This window comes from Patiria miniata, unplaced genomic scaffold, assembly GCF_015706575.1.
Source record: "Patiria miniata isolate m_02_andy unplaced genomic scaffold, ASM1570657v1 HiC_scaffold_20, whole genome shotgun sequence".
Lineage (NCBI taxonomy): Eukaryota > Metazoa > Echinodermata > Asteroidea > Valvatida > Asterinidae > Patiria > Patiria miniata.
Window position 1 is genome coordinate 23,276,251 of NW_024037059.1, and position 16,577 is coordinate 23,292,827.

At 42.3% G+C, this 16,577-nt stretch overlaps 1 protein-coding gene across 1 annotated transcript in view; it reads left to right on the top strand.

Moving 5' to 3' along the window:
• The first annotated feature begins 12,938 nt into the window (after positions 1-12,938).
• LOC119728253 (terminal uridylyltransferase 4-like) overlaps positions 12,939-16,577 on the top strand; it is a 147,765-nt gene continuing 144,126 nt past the window's right edge. The window contains exon 1 of the mRNA XM_038200407.1: positions 12,939-13,008. The gene's annotated coding sequence lies outside the window, so the exon portion shown is untranslated. The remainder of the gene's footprint in view (positions 13,009-16,577) is intronic.

Here is a 16,577-nt window from a genome sequence, read left to right on the forward strand (position 1 = left end):
AAAATGCACCATTATGATGACGTCACATGCCGTACGATGATGTCATCTTGATAACACTTGTCAATGCACATATTTTGCATTGTGGTCTTGGTTTGTACCAAGCTTGAAGTCAATCCAATGAAAGGAAGTGTTAAATTTTGGAAGGGGAATGTAATTGTAAATAGTAAAAATATAATAAAAAATCATGCGATGACGTCATGGTGACGTCATTTCAGATTTTGCATTCTAGTACCATTATCTAGCTATCTACCAAGTTTAATGACGATCATATTTTCCCTTATATGTGTTTTAAAAAATCGCATTTTTGATAAGGTCATGATGATGTCACACATTTTTCAAAATTTTGTACATATACCTGTTACCTAACAAACATAATACAAAAAGAATTTTGAATTTTGCATCTTGCGTTCGTGAGATATGGCTTAAAAATTAAGGTCCAAAATTTCAAAAAATCATATAAAATCGCACGATGACGTCATCATGACGTCACCTCAATTTTTACCTATAACACACCCCGGTCTACCTTCATACCCAGTTGCAACTCAATCGGACTTACAGTTCTGTAGATATAGGACTTCAACATATGCACGTTTATGATGATGTCACGTGACCTAGGATTACGTCATCATGACATCACACTTTGGGGCACATTTCTGCTATAATGACTATGACTATGCTTACTTTGAATGATGTATGACAAAAGATTAATGGCAAAAGTGGCACTGAGAAAAAAGGTGTACAAAGTCTATGGGATTTAGGCGACAAAAAGAAGAAGAAGAAGAACAAAGAAAAAAATGAGAACAAAGAGAAAGGCTTTTCCGCGTTTGTTGTTACAAACGCAGAGTGGTCGGGCAGGCATTTTTTTCATTAAGCACTGCCGAGTTAAGTTATGAATATTTTTATGTAAGAACAAAGGATCACGAAATTAAATCCTTTCCAGTACAATTAATTATTTTTTGATAAAATTCAGTAACCAATCTCATGTACACATACAAGTTATTTCTGGCTTGATGACGTTATTATAGCGGAAAAAGTGAACATTGTAATGGATATCGTTATTTGGGCTACGAAGATATAGGTCATAGATCAAATGATATAAATTAAATTTGGAATATAGTCGTTTTCAAATTCTCAAAGACGTAACTTCCGGTCTGATGACGTCATGAATTTGAAATCTTGCCAAGTTATTTGTGGTTGATCAATGAATATCAAGGGGTGATTTGGTTAAATTTGAACGGATGTTTTTCAAATAAAAGAAAGTAAACACTGCTTGATGTGCCGCTAGGGGGCGCCGTTTCGAAAAATGACACCATCACAATGTGTTTTGTGTATGGAATCCCTCACTTAACACTATTGTAGTAACCTCCGCGAGGGGCAGGGGTTGGGTGGAGTCTCGTTATCAACTCCGAGGAGGGGAAGTGATCCCGGGTTCCAGGCAAGAAGAAACGAAGAGTCTTGAGCACCGATGTATCCCCAAAATCTACTGGTTTGTTACGAGACTGAGATCCTTGGGACACAAAGTCAACCAACATGCAACAGCGACGAATACAACTTATACAGTGTACGGGAAACACCACGGAAAACCCCCGGAGAGACCCCTACGAGAGAAAAATGCACAAGATCTAGTTCATGAATTTATCCCTCACATACATTTGATGAATACAATTACATTATGATGAAGTACACTATTTAAAGTGAGTCATATTTTAACCTTAAATTTATCTCACAAAATACATGTAATAACAGGTCCGGCCCCCAACACTCACCCATCACTGGAGGGTTTCAGGACAACCTATGTCCCACGGCCGGTGTGCATGTAGGCTAGCAGCCCCCTGCCTGATGTACTATCTAAAAGCCCTGTTTATGCGAGAGCCATCCAGGTCGAGGCCTGGTCTGTTCCAGCTCATTTGGAAAAGGACCGCTGCAACACAGTAAGACGCAAGGGCGCCCTCTGGCCGATAAGGCGATAAATAAAATTAAAAACCCCTACATGTTCCCTGCTTTAAAGTCATATGACCTTGGATGATCCCACTGAAAATACCATTTTCCTATCATGTGTACCCTTCATCGTCATACCCTCATTTACAAAATGATTAAACCTTCTACATTAACTTCTCGGTGATCACACAATCCACTTTACTATTAAACAACTCGGGTGTAAACGCATAAGAGAACACTAACATTTGTGAATACATCAATATGTAAATTACATACACTCATACAAAGAATGCCAGCATAAAGCCGGTTAAGTTTAACAATGAAACACTGAATCAACAATGTGATGAACGGGTCATGTTAGAGCGGCAGGCACTGGTTACAAATCTCCCAGCTGGGAGCAAGGCACAGTGTCCGCCCCCTGAAAAATACATATATACATATGTCCCTAACGCGAACAATGATGCATGACCACCTCTCTAATCTGGCGAATATATCTGGCCATTCCTTCTGCATTAAGGTGGCACCCATCGATCATGTACCTGGGAAGATTCACTCTCGGTTGAGATACCAGACATACCCGAGGTGCCCTTCCAGCCAGCGCCCTGCCGAGCATCATATTAAGACCTTTAGATCACGGAAAATAGCACAATGCGCCTCGGCTGGATACCGTGCACCGCAAGCGTGTCCAAGAACCTCAAAGCTCTCTCAACCACTACCCTGGGTATTGCGATTTTGGCACAAAGATCGTTTGTTCCCAGGTTGATGCATAACAGATCGATACGATCCAAAGCCACCATCTTTCTCAAGTAACGTTGGGGTGTCTCGAGAACCCCATCATATGTTAACCCTGGGTGCCCCTCCACTAATACCGTGTACCCTTCGGTGATACCCAATACGTCATTTAGTGACACGCGGCGTGAGCGTGCCTCCCTGGCAAGCCTTGCTACGAACGAATGGCCGTATATGTACACCACTTGTTTCTCCGCCATGCCTGTACAAAACACTCGCTTGACTAGTGAGCTGATGCAAAAACTGTGCACGAAACCTCGGAGGTACGGGGAGGGATTTTCTCTGTCTGCAACGTACAAAATAAACATGTTTAGTCCCACAGAGCCATTAATACCCAAAAATATGAAACACGTCAGGGTTTATAAAACATAGTTACATCCCTAACTAGGTCTCATCATGGAGGTGGTGAGTACACCAAGTATCCCGTATATTGCACAGGCAATCCTCCAACACTTCACAGACTGCTGAATTAGGTTATAGCGGAAGGCCAGCGCCCGAATCGATTCTTAGCTCTTAGCCGCTCAGAACGCCTCAGGCCTTCACGCGCCCCTGTCGGTGCGCTAGGTCCATCACTCAAAGGAGAGACGGCCTCAGCTGGGATCTTGCTACCACCATCCGTCACGGTTATGGGAGTCTGGTCACTGGGAACTTGTACAACAACAAATTCCTTCTCTGAAAAATGTGAGTCACTGGACTCATCATCAGATTCCTCTGAAAATCCTGCACATGGTAAGTCACGCCAAATCTCCACTTCAGCTTCCGTGCATAGGTCTGCCTCTCGAGGGTCGAGGATCAGCAGCTTTCGGTTGACTACTCTCTCGCTACCCCCCAAAACCGGTCGAATGGTCACCACATCCTGCTCTGGGTTGCATCTGACCACAACATGTGGTGTCTCATCAAACTGGTCACTTAACTTATGCCTGCCTTTGAATGCACAATTTTTGACCAAAACTCTGCTGCCTACTTGTAGCTTCTGGATAGGTTTTACACTTGGCATCGTAGTACCGCTTGTTAGCCTCAGCCGCGCCGATCAGGCGGTCTTTTGCAACCTCATAGGCCTGCTTCAACAGCTCAGCTTGCCGTTGCACATACTCCTCATTCAGATCATGTTGTACATTGCCGACTAAATGGTCTATCAGGATGATTGGCTCCTGTCCAAAGAGAAGGGTCCATGGAGCAACCCCTGTCACACTATGTGGGGTGGTGTTGTACATATGCACAAGGGGGGAAGGAGTTCGGGCCACCTCTTCCGGTCCAACCCATCCAGGGATCTGATTAGGGAGCAGAGGGTTCTATTGAACCTCTCTGTCTGCCCGTTACCCTGGGCGTGGTACGGGCTTGTCCGAGTTTTTCGAATCCCGTACAGTTTACAGAGTTCCCTAACCAGATTGCCCTCAAAATTCCGACCCTGGTCGGAATGGACCTGAAGGGGTACTCCGTAGTGACTTATCCAGTTCTCCACAAGGGCTCGAGCGACAACAGGTGCAGTTTGGTTCCTACAGGGAACCGCTAATGCTTACTTTGTAAAAGCATCTGTCATGATCAACACGTCCTCGAACCCCCCCCACGGCCCCTATCAAGCTTCAAAAAGTCGATGGCCAGGCGTTCCATTGGTCGGAATGCCAACAGGTGTCGCATAGGTGGCCGTATAGTCAGGGTTGGTGCCTTGGAGACAACACATCACAAACACTTTTTTAATATGCTCGCGGACGTGGCCCGACATGCCTGGCCAAAAACACCTTAACCTCAACAGGGCAAGGGTCCTATTGATGCCTTAGTGCCCCCAATTGTCATGAACAGCTTCTAGCATACTACCTCTCAAGCATTTCGGAGTCAAGATTTGGAAGACATCACCCAGAGCTGAATCCTTGTAGGTTCTATAAAGAACTCCATTTCTCTCCACGATTGAAGACCACTCCTTCGTCCATCCATTCACACCTGGTACCGGTAGACCATCTTCGATTTGACCCGGTCTCCAACCATTTGACCATCGCCTCCAAACCACTCGCAGCTGCTCATCTGCCTTTTGCATTAAAGCAAGTTCACCGCATGAATACGAGGGCAGCACCGCTGAAGCTTGGTACCCTTGATCACCATAAGTGGGGTCACCATCACTGGACCCATCTGCTTGGCTCTTTGTCTGTACTGCACAGCGCACTTTGATTGGGACAGACGTACACTTGACTATATCCTGCATAACCCTAACCGTATCAGCAGACTCTGAATTCAAAGGACACCGACTGAGCGCATCTGCGCATTTGTTGGTCCGCCCACTTCGAAACTTCACCTGCATGTCGAATGGAGCCAGTTGCGCAACCCACCTTTGCTCTGTTGCCCCTAACTTAGCATTCTGGAGATGGGCAAGGGGATTGTTATCTGTATACACGGTGAAACGGGCTCCTGGCAGATAATGCCGGAGTTTCTCTGAGACGGCCCACTTAAGAGCCAGCAATTCAAGCTTGAAGCTTGAGAGGTCACTGTAGCTCTTTTCTGCACCGCGCAACCCGCGACTTGCAAAGACAATCGGGTGTACAGCTCCATCATCCCCGACTTGAGCCAAACAGGCACCTAGACCTCTGAGTGATGCGTCAACTTCAACTATGAACCCTCTGTCAAAATGTGGGTAGGCCAACACGGGAGTGCAACATAATTTTGCCTTAAGCTTCTCGAACGCTTCGTCTGCTTCCTTGGACCAGTGAAAGCCCTTCGTACGGTTCCCTGCTTTTTCGCTTGCTTTGGCCCCAGGCCATGCAGGGGTGCAGCAATAGCCGTAAAGCCGGCAATAAAACGGCGGTAATAAGCCACCAGACCTAAGAAAGAGCGCATCTCCTCCCTGCTTGTTGGTGTGGGCCACCTAGCGATCTTGTCTATCTTATCACTGTCCACTGATACCCCCGATTCTGACACAACATATCCTAGATGTTTCACCTGCCTCCTTAACAGGTCGCACTTTGCACCCTTCAACTTAAGGCCATTTTGTATCAATCGGTCGAAAACCACACCCAACCTAGTCAAATGCTCCTCAAAGTCGTTCGAGTGCACCAATATATCATCGAGGTAGAGTACAACCTGCGACAAATTAAGGTCCCCAAAAATACGCTCCATGGTCCTCTGGAAGGTTCCAGGACTATTACTAAGTCCCATGGGTAACCTGGTAAACTCAAACAATCCCCAGGGAACTCGAAAAGCCGTCTTCTCTATCGATTCCTCGTGCATTGCCACTTGATAATATCCATGGGACAGATCCAAAGAGGAGAAGTAACGGGCACCGCCTAAGGCCTCCAATGTCTCCTCGATCCTTGGAAGGGGAAGGCGTCTTTCACTGTTAACCCATTCAGTTTCCTATAGTCTATGCACAAGGGAATAGACCCATCCCGCTTGCGAACTAACACCACGGGGCTAGCATACGGGCTAGTGGATCTTCGTATGACCCCCTTGTCAAGTAACTCTTGGAGCATTCGCTGGACCTCTGGCAAAAGATGTGGTGCGATCCGCCTATATGGCAAGCTCACTGGCTTCCCATCAACGAGGTGTATTTCGTGGGGGATGGGGCCACACTTCCCAACATCCCATGATCCCTTGGAAAATGCCGCGTCATATTTCTGAATCAATGCCGCTACTCGGGTGGCTTCACTGGGGTTCAATCCTTTGAGACTTAGACCTGGGGGCAGCTGGTACTCCGTTCCATCTGGTAAGGTGAAACTCTCCTGCACAGCCTCTGATTGATCTTCACACACCCCGTTGGGGTTCTGTTCAACAGCTGCAGGACAATTTAATATATGAGAGCCCTTAGTGTCCTCTACACTCCCTTTCTCCAGAATCGCCTCATCCATGGACACCCTAATATCCCCTGCACAAGTTGAAGGCTAACTTCCTCCAACATGTCAGCCTCTCTGACAACCGCCAACTTCACACCCGCCGGCACCGTAACCGGTTGGCTACCACGATTGCACACCAGTACATCCATCGAGGGCCCAGCTTGTATTCCCTCGACAATACTCAAGTTTTGAATACCAGGAAAAATCCCGTCATCTGAGCTGAGAGGTGATGCAGGACACCCCTCTACTATGACACAACTTTCTTGTGGTCTCACTACCCTAGCATCCACTTTACAGCTTACTAACATAGCTGTACAAGGGGGGACGACCTCCGTCTGCAGTGCGTGCACTTCACCCACAGTTCTTTGCGCTACGGTGTCCCTTCTCTCCTTACCACGTGACTGCTGTGCGTCAAACCACTGAAGAGCTGTCTCCCACTCACTCCCATGCAGTCCAGATGGCTTTGTCTTCAGAGCAGACAATGCTCTCAAAATATTACAACCAATTATAATTGGGAACTCCTCCCGTCTATCTAGCTTTTCACTTGACTGTGTCGAGCGAACTAGAAAATGGGCCTTAATTTTCTTGCCAAGAACAACTATGTCCGTACTCAAATATCCATGAATTGGAATCTCAAGATTGTTGGCCCCTACAATTCTCACCAAATTTCCGACTGTGCCCAATTTACCTAACCTAGTTGCCAAGTACTTCTGATAAAAGGGGAAACAAATTAGTGATGTCTCAGCCCTTGTGTCTAGGATACAGTTGGCTGTTACACCACCTATTTCAAACTCTGCTGTGAGGCTTGCCGCAATCATTTATCATGCAAATTATCGACAGCCCCCTCCCCCTTCTCTAGGCTCATGTCAGCACCTGACAGATTGCTTGCAACTCCATCCGTAGGCGCAGCCTGCACCTCCGTCATCTCGCCCACTATGACGGAGGTGGGGCATTTCCCGAAACATTCTGTTCCGTTTTGGCCGCATGTGTCTTGTACGGCTCCCTATCCCTACACTGTTTTGCACAGTGGCCCGGCCTCTTACAGTTATGACAGATAACCGCAGATCGGTCATAACTTCTAGGCGCCAGCGCTTGTCCATCTTCTCGCTCAAAACTGAGGTTAACTGTGCCAACTGGGCAGTAGTTGCAGCTTGCTGCTGCCCAAGTACATCTAACTTTTAAACAACCAACTTGTTCGACGCTACAAGTTGGGTCAAAATGTCATCTGTCTTGCTTGAATTCGAAGCAACCTGAACGTTGACCTGTTCAGGGTCACGCATGTTTGCTACCTCCCTAATTTTGTTCTTACGCGCAGCCTCTTCCTGATCTGGCAGTACAGCAAGTACATGCTCCCTGAGCTTAAAGAACGACAACTTGGGTTTTTCAACCAACAATCGCCGCAACTCTCTCCGCGCACTCATGTCTCTTGCGCCATTTACAAATTGCTCCTTAAGCACACGGTCTTGCATCAGGCGCAAGGCATCACGTTCCGGGCCTTAAGCCGCCTGCTCCATACGATTATGAAACCGCATTAAAACCCGGCTAAAATCTGCCAGTGACTCTTCCGGTAATTGTTTCCGCGCATACAGTGCACTAGTCAGCGAGGACACGCTTTCGGAGGTGCCAAATCTGTTACTCAGAGGGTGATTACCTTGGGTAGGGTGTCCCTTTCATCCTGGGGCGCGCATAGTATTTCCTCTTTTGCTATTCCGCCCAAGTGGTCCACAAATTCCCCAACTTGTCTATCACCCTCGAGCCCTAACTGCCGTGAATAACGCTCAAATTCCTCAAGCCATTCATTTATGGTCAAATCCCCAGGCTTGCGAGGGGGCCACAGAACTTCACCAGACTAACCTTTGGTGTTGGTGTGATTTTCAAATTTCCAAAAGCATTCGCCAACGTCTGTGCTAAGGCCTCGTTAGACCTTGTGATTACTTCACCCATAGCTTCTGGTAAGGCCATAACTGAATACCGTTACCGCGCAAAATTGGCAAAATTTCAAACGCCAGAAAGGTCAATACCCGAGCAAAGAAAAATTGTTTCAAGACACCCCAGCGCTTTAAACAAACACTTTTACCCTTGCAAAGTCACAATTACAATTAAAAATTAGAATCCGACTTATGGCAATAAAATACACTTTATGTATGGTATACAGTCAATGATGTCCGACAACAAAACAATGTGTCTTATTTACCACACTTCTCCATGTGTTGGGGGTCCACATAAAATTACAAGGAAAACAATTTACATGTAGTCAACAAATATAACCCTATATATTCTTGAATCTTCTCTATCCTGTCTACGACGCCACTTGTAGTAACCTCCTCGAGGGCAGGGGTTGGGTGGAGTCTCGTTATCAACTCCGAGGAGGGGAAATGATCCCGGGTTCCGGGCAAGAAGAAACAAAGAGTCTTGAGACACCGATGTATCCCCAAAATCTACTGGTTTGTTATGAGACTGAGATCCAAAAATCAAAAATGTTCATCTAGGTATTGTCCATCAGATCACAAAGTATGAACGTGATCGTTCATTTTGTTCGTGAGTTATAATTGAGGGAACTTATCAAATTTTGGCCAAAAATCGCTTGTAATTTGACACTTGATGACGTCATCGTGTCGTCAGAGTAATATGCACGACTCGGGATGAGGGTCGATAAATATTGAAAGTTACAAGTTCATACCATACACCGTCTAGGAGAAAATTGCGGAGAAGTATTGTCCGGAAAAGAAAAGAAAGAAAGAAAGACCCAAACAAAAAAGATTTCTGAGAACAATTCTAGACAGTGGTCGGGCACTCAAAAACTTTAACGAAAACAAAGGCTGTTTCGGCCGGTTGCCGAAACAGCCAAAAAAAACAACAACTAGAGATCTATGTCTGTTTGCAACAGAATATGGGGCTTTTCCGGATTATTATTTTTTTAAAATCAACAACACGTCCCTGACTATGCATGGACAACATTTCAAAGTATACGGTACAAGATTTTTTAATTTAGCATGTAGCGTCTTTGAGATATATTATCATCGAAGAAATATCTATGTTAAATCAGATGTATCGGACTATGTTCATACGGAATTTTGACCCATTGGGATTGAGTTTTCTCAATATGAGACTTTGAAAAGTGGCCCTTTATGATGACGTCACATGCCCTACGATGACTTTATCTTGACAGCACTTGTCAATGCACATTTTCGCATTGTAAACTTGGTTTGTACCAATTTTGAAGTCAATTCAGGTGAAAGAAAGTGTTCAATTTTGGAGCGGAATGACATTATAAATAGTACAAAAAATCAACAACAAAAAATCAACCGATGACATCATGGTGACATCCTTTCGAATTTTGCATACTAGTACCATTATCTAGCTATCCACTAAGTTTCAAGACAATCGGACTTTCCCTTACATGTGTTTTCAAAAATCACATTTTTGATGACGTCATGATGACGTCACACATTTTTCAAAAATTTGTGCACATATACCTTTTACCTTACAAATCAAATACAAAAAGAATTTTGAATTTTTCATGTTGCGTTTGTGAGATATGGCTTAAAGGTCCAAAACTTTAAAAATTATGCATATAAATTCGCACGATGATGTCACCTCAATATTTACCTAAAACACATCCCGGTCTACCTATGTATACTGAGTTTCAACCCAATCAAACTTATAGTTCTGTTGATATAGGACTTTAAAATATGCACATTTGTCAAGACTGACTGCTAAGTAAGAATTTTCTATTAATCAAACAAAACAAAACAAAGGTATGCACATGCTTTATATTGTAATTTGTTTTATTTCCAAAACAAGTCAACAATTAAAATGAATACCAGAAATGGTAAGGATATTTACATGTATGATAACTAGTGTCAGTGTCAATACCTGAATGGTCATCGTTCTGAATTACACCACATTAACTTGGCGAATGGGGGCCATTCACTTTACACGGTGTGCCGTTGTTTTTTTTTTTTTAACGCGCCGTGCGTATTTTGATCGCGTAAAAGTTTTAAACGATTTCACACTGGAATTAATATCGTCCTTCGACGTCATTTTGCATTTCCATCTGTAGAATGGGAACCAGACAATGGAACTTTCATGGGCAGAACACCATTAAAAATTTATGTTAAAATATAGACGCTACCTTACCTTTTAGCAGGTGCGATGAGGGAAAATTTGCAAGTTTTGGAAATCGTTAATATTTATTACACTCATTAAAAGTACCGAAAGGCACAACATTTTTTTAATTGTCCTTGTTTTATAACTTGGCAGAATGTTCTTAATGCCTGGTGAACTGGATAAAACAAATCGCCACGTGAAGGTGTTTTGGCAACGCAAAAAGAGAAATTTCCTGTGCAAGATCAGGCTCTGTGCCGCTCGTTTACTCTGCCTTGCCTAGCCTGCGTACAACCCACAGCATGTGATTGTATGTACGTCTGTGGTACAACCACAGGCATATAAACACAACCGTTAAAATTATGCAGCGCCCTCTTTTGGCGAGAATGAAGGGACGTAATATACATTGTGCATGTATGTGCTATACGATGTTTAAAGCGGAGGTGCGGTCAACCTGAATTTTAAGCATGCTGCAGGGCATGTCCAAGTACACTTTTTGCCACCAAACCTAGCAAAGTTTTAGACCTACCCTTAGAGTGTGTTTTGAAACAAAATTCAAGAATATTACTATCAGGGTAGATTTTTTAGGAATTTTCAAAGAAAAGGAGGTTTGTTCATTCTAACTTCCGGTCTGATGATGTCATCATTGTTTTTTTTCGCGCACAGGTGTTGTTTGCATTAAGGTCATTATATACCCTCATTTTAAAGCGATTACCGCAAACTTCGCCACAGACATCAACTCAAAATTCATTTTAAACATTTGCGCTCTAACATTTTATGAAGTCACCTGTACATTTTTTGTGAACTACAACCTAACCACAGGCTAACAGCGTGTAAAGCAACTTCATATCTTTTTCTAGTTTTAATTAATAAGCCACTTCCAGTTTGGTCCGGAAGGAAGGGTCACGTGACATTACGTGCACGAGATAAAGTAAAGACCCTGGATTATTATATCAATTCACGCAAACGTCAAGTTCGGGTCTCTCAAGGTTGATTTTATACTGATTTTCAAAGATTAAATCTGTTAATCTTTAACGTGACGTCACGTGGCCCATGATGACGTCATGATGACGTCACTCTGCCGGACACAACTATGCTATAAGGACTATGCCTATGCTGACTTTAAATGATGTACGACAAAGATTAATGCCAAAGTGGCGTTGAGAAAAGATGTGTACAACGTCTATGGGATTTGCCATGGAAAAAAAACAAGAAGAAGAAGAAGAAGAAGAAACAAAAATCAGAACAAAAAGAAAGGCTTTTCCACAACTATGCGATAAAGCCAAAAAAGCCAGCACAAAAAGAAAGGCTTTTCCGCAACTATGCGGAAAAGCCAAAAAAATATCAGAACAAAAACAAAGGCTTTTTCGCAAATTAGCGAAAAAGCCAAAAAAAGAATAAAAATCTTAACAAAAACAAAATCTGTTCCAAAAGGTTAACGAATGCAAGAGCTGTTTCTGAGCATGTACTCTGAATCAGCTAAACAAATTGAGTATTTGGTGAGGAAACGATCAGAGCAAAATGTTAAAACCATTCGACAATGTGTTTCTAGGCATTTGAGCATGGTCAGACAACTGCGAAAAAAACAGTGTCAAATGAAACAAATGCAAGAATCAAATGCAAGAAACATTGGTTCTTTCTGTCTCAAAAGAAAGTTCTCTTAAAGTGTCAAGTAGGTTTCAACTAACTAATTTCAATACTGAAAAATAAATTGCATTGCCTAAATACAAACATGTTATAATGATTAAACCTTTTTATAAGTCAAGAGCGTACCGGTAGTTTGAACAGATTTTAGTATGCAAATTTCATAAGAAATTATTACTGCATGTATGCCAAAGATATACAAAAATTTGAAATTTTAAACTTTTGAAAAGTAGGCGAATGATCTTATAAAATAAAACAAAAGTAGCTACAGGAACCCCAAATTTTAGTCCCCAAATTTGCTTGAAAAATTGTCCTGTCAATTCAAGTTATATACAAGCATGTATTATAGCATGGCTTATTAACTAAAACCAAATAATTCACTCTCGATTTCTTGACTGATCTCTCCATAATTATGTCGTGATTTCTAAGTGCATGGTATCAGATATTTGTATGAACAGTGTAAGCCTGTCAAGTAATGCCTGCATAATACTTTTTTGTGTGTAATTTTCCGCAATTACAATACATGTCACTTCAGTTTCTAGACAATTCTTTTAAAATTAGATTTGAGTTTATCTCCGTGTACCACAATCGGGTACATGTGGTCTACATTTTAATTTTTTTTTTTAATCTCTTTAACAGATACTGACTTTGATGATGTACGCTCTGACTTTGAAGAACGTTTCCCCTGTATCAGATTTAGCGATAAACAAAGGTAAATTATGTAATGTTATTGTCTCAATGCAATATTTGTTCATAACACCATTTTGCCTAATCCTGGCCAGTGCTGTAGTTAGGATGAGATTGTAGTGCAGGGCTATTTGCTCTAGAAGAACTAAAGCCGTGTCCGCACTGGACTTTTTTTTGGGGAAGGTTTTACCGAGAGGAGGTTAAAATGAAAAATGGTCAAATGTGACTACTGTCCACACTTGGACTTTCAACTTGGACTTTCAACATTGAAAGCAAGTATACATCTTTTGCCAATTTCAAATTATAAGGCACTTTCGGTTTCTACCGAAAGGAAGGGTCATGTGATCTTGCACTTAATACCAAAAATGAAGACCCGGCAATATTGTATTGATTGTCATAACTAACTTTGTATTGAAATAATTTTTTATTGAAATAAAAGTTCAAATATATCAAATGACAAGGATCTATATGTCAGTTATATAAAACAAATATTGAGTGGCTTTAAATTATGAAATTGGAGGAACATTATCGCTCGGTAAATCTGGGCTTTTCCTGTTCACTCGGCTTCGCCTTGTGAAATGAAAAAGTCCAGATTTTACCTTGCGATAATAGTCCTCCCATTCCACACTGATCCACTCAATATTTGTATGCTATCAATTCCCGTATAAAGCAAAATCAGATCTCTCACATTTGATATTATATTGATTTTCAAAGATTAAATCTATAAATCTTTGGTTGCTTGAAATCTGATACTTGGTGACATCATAGTGACGTCATTACAAGCAAGCTCGCGAGCTATGTGAACTGTGTTTGATGCAGAATCGGGATTATATCGGGATTATATTCCCACAGGTGTTGTCTTTATTATGGTCCTCATACCGGTATATATTAATTTTAAAGCGATTACTGCATCTTCGTCACACACATCAACAGATTTTTCATTTTAATCATTTTTCAATCTGCCGCTAGAGGGCTCCAGTGTTGGAATCAAGACCTCAAAGACCGAGACCGAGACCTCATAGTCCGAGACCGAGATGTCATTTAAAAACACACACACAATAAGAAGCAAGTTGTGTACAAACGTGTGCACATATCAATGCAAATTTAATACCAAAACTCTTAAAAACTTGAAATAAATAACAACTAATGCTGTACCATGCCTTTAAAAATAGCCGGGTACATTTTGGCAAGATTTTTTAATGGTTTGATATTCTTATGGTTTGACTAATTCATACAGGTAGTTTTTAACATGAAAATAACTATTAACCCTTACCCAACTGGACCCTCCAACGCATGCCATTATGTGCCTTAAGAAAATGGCATATGTTTTTTGCACGGCCCTCCAATATCTGCCATGTCATTTCAAGGGTAACTGGACAGGCACTCCAATACATGCCACAGAGAACAATGAGAGTCCTCTGATAACAAAGTGAGTGCCCCCAGCTGGTCAGTATCAGGCACCCTCCAGGGCCTCCAACTCCTGCCAATTGGAGCCTTCACTGTTAAGACAAACTATCTGCCAATAAACTGCAGCTGGAGGGCATTGGCATAACCAACTGACATGCAGTAAACTACCCTCAGAGAGTAAGGGTTAATAGTCACAGCAATTATACTTTGTTTCATCAACTTCAACATAACTGAACTTGTAAATTGTCAAACAACATGTAAGAAAAATTTCAACATGGCGAACTTGGCCCTCAGCCCAGCTACACACGGTGACATACCTCATCCTGGCTCTACATCTGCAAGGTTTTCCCTTGTTTAATGTTAATTCAAATTGACGGAAATGTTGGTTCAATTATTTTTGAGGTAATATTATAAATAATTTACATAAGGCGTAGGTACGTACTTTACTTTGTGGACACGACTTACGAGCCCGATGAAGGCTGAACTCGTCCCCTGCCTGGTTGGTATATACGCTTCTGACTGAAACAAAATCTGCAGGTAGCCGAGTGCTTTCTTTTATCTGATGTTTTGTCCACAATCTATGTATCAGAGATGCCACTTTTCCGGTATTAACCGGAATTCCGGTTTTAAAAAAAAAATCTCACAAAATTCCGGTTTTTCCGGCCGTCAAATTAACCAGAAAAGAAAAGAAAACTGTGGAAATGCGATGATTTTTACCTCGATTTAGTACATTTTGCGCACGCATGGCACAACGTTGTTCGTTGAAGTAGTCTTAAAAACAGTCTTTGTGTATGTTGTTGCGGAGCCTGCATGCGATACAAGCGGCCAACGTACTTGCACGCGATATACAACAGCGCCTCGCGCGTGCTTCACCGCGTGCGGGCGTGTTGTGTGCTAAGCAAACGTAGCATTCAGCCTGGAAATCAAGTCTATCATTTCAGCTATCGGTGGTTTCTGATCGCAGTGATATATGTGAATACAAAAAATGCGGGTACCAACCATGTTTTCGTTAAGCGCATCGCGTAGTGCAAGGATCGTGTACACCGACAGCGTGTTGTGGAATCGTGCACGTTTTGTGTCGATTATATTACGTTGAAAATTCGGGTAGGCAGAATAAATATTAGGAATATGGAAAAAGTCAAAGTGATTGAATGAACCGACAGCTTTAAAGGCCATAGAAGCAAAATTAAAAAATAAACAGAACTTGGCTTGGCTACAAGATAAAGATGACAATGTGGACTTTGTGTTGGACACGGAGTGGCTTTTGCACACGTACAAAAAAGTTCCGTTTTTTTTCAAGCAGCCGTTCTGTTTTTTTTTTCAAGCAGACCAAGTTCCTTTTTTTTTCGAGCAGACCCTGTGGCATCTCTGATGTGTGCTCCTTAAAAGCAAATTTTAGGTTTAACGAGTTGCTTGACATAATTTCTAATTTGACAAGACAGCACTTTATAATGATTAAACGTCAACTCAAAATAATTTCTGAAATATTTAACGTTACACCACGTTATACTACGAGCGAGAACGTTCCTGCATGGATGTTTACATGCAGTGACTACACACATCCACCGTGCGCAATGTATTTTTGCACACACGTGATTGACGTCACGACACACAGTTTGTTAACGGATTTTGACAAACAGTCCATGCTACTTACTAACTGAGCGGCGATATGCTAGCGATAAGCGTGCTCTCCATGCGGAAATTCTTTTGACATGCACTATGCGTTATGATTTACCCTGGTGAAACAGTGTTGACTCCATCAGCGGTTAATCAAATAATTGTCTTCAAACACTCTGGAATATTCAACAGGTCTCGTCAAGGTCTTGATCCGAGACCCTTGTCCAGGACCGAGACACTTGGAGTCGAGACCGAAACCACAACATTCCGAGACCTCAAAATCGTCTAGACCTGAAAAAAATGGTCTCGAGACTAGGTCGAGACCTCCAACACTGGAGGGCACTGTAATATTTTATGACATCATCGGTAATTGTTTTGTAAAGTTACTTGCCAGTCACTTGCCAGCAACCAGTATCGTTGAAAGCAAGTACACATCTTTTTCCACTTTCAAATTATAAGGCACTTCCGGTTTGGACCAGAAGGAAGGGCCACGTGATTTTGCATGCGCGAGATAATATAAAGATCCTGAATTATTCTATCAATTCCTGCAAAAGGTAAGTTCAGGTCTCT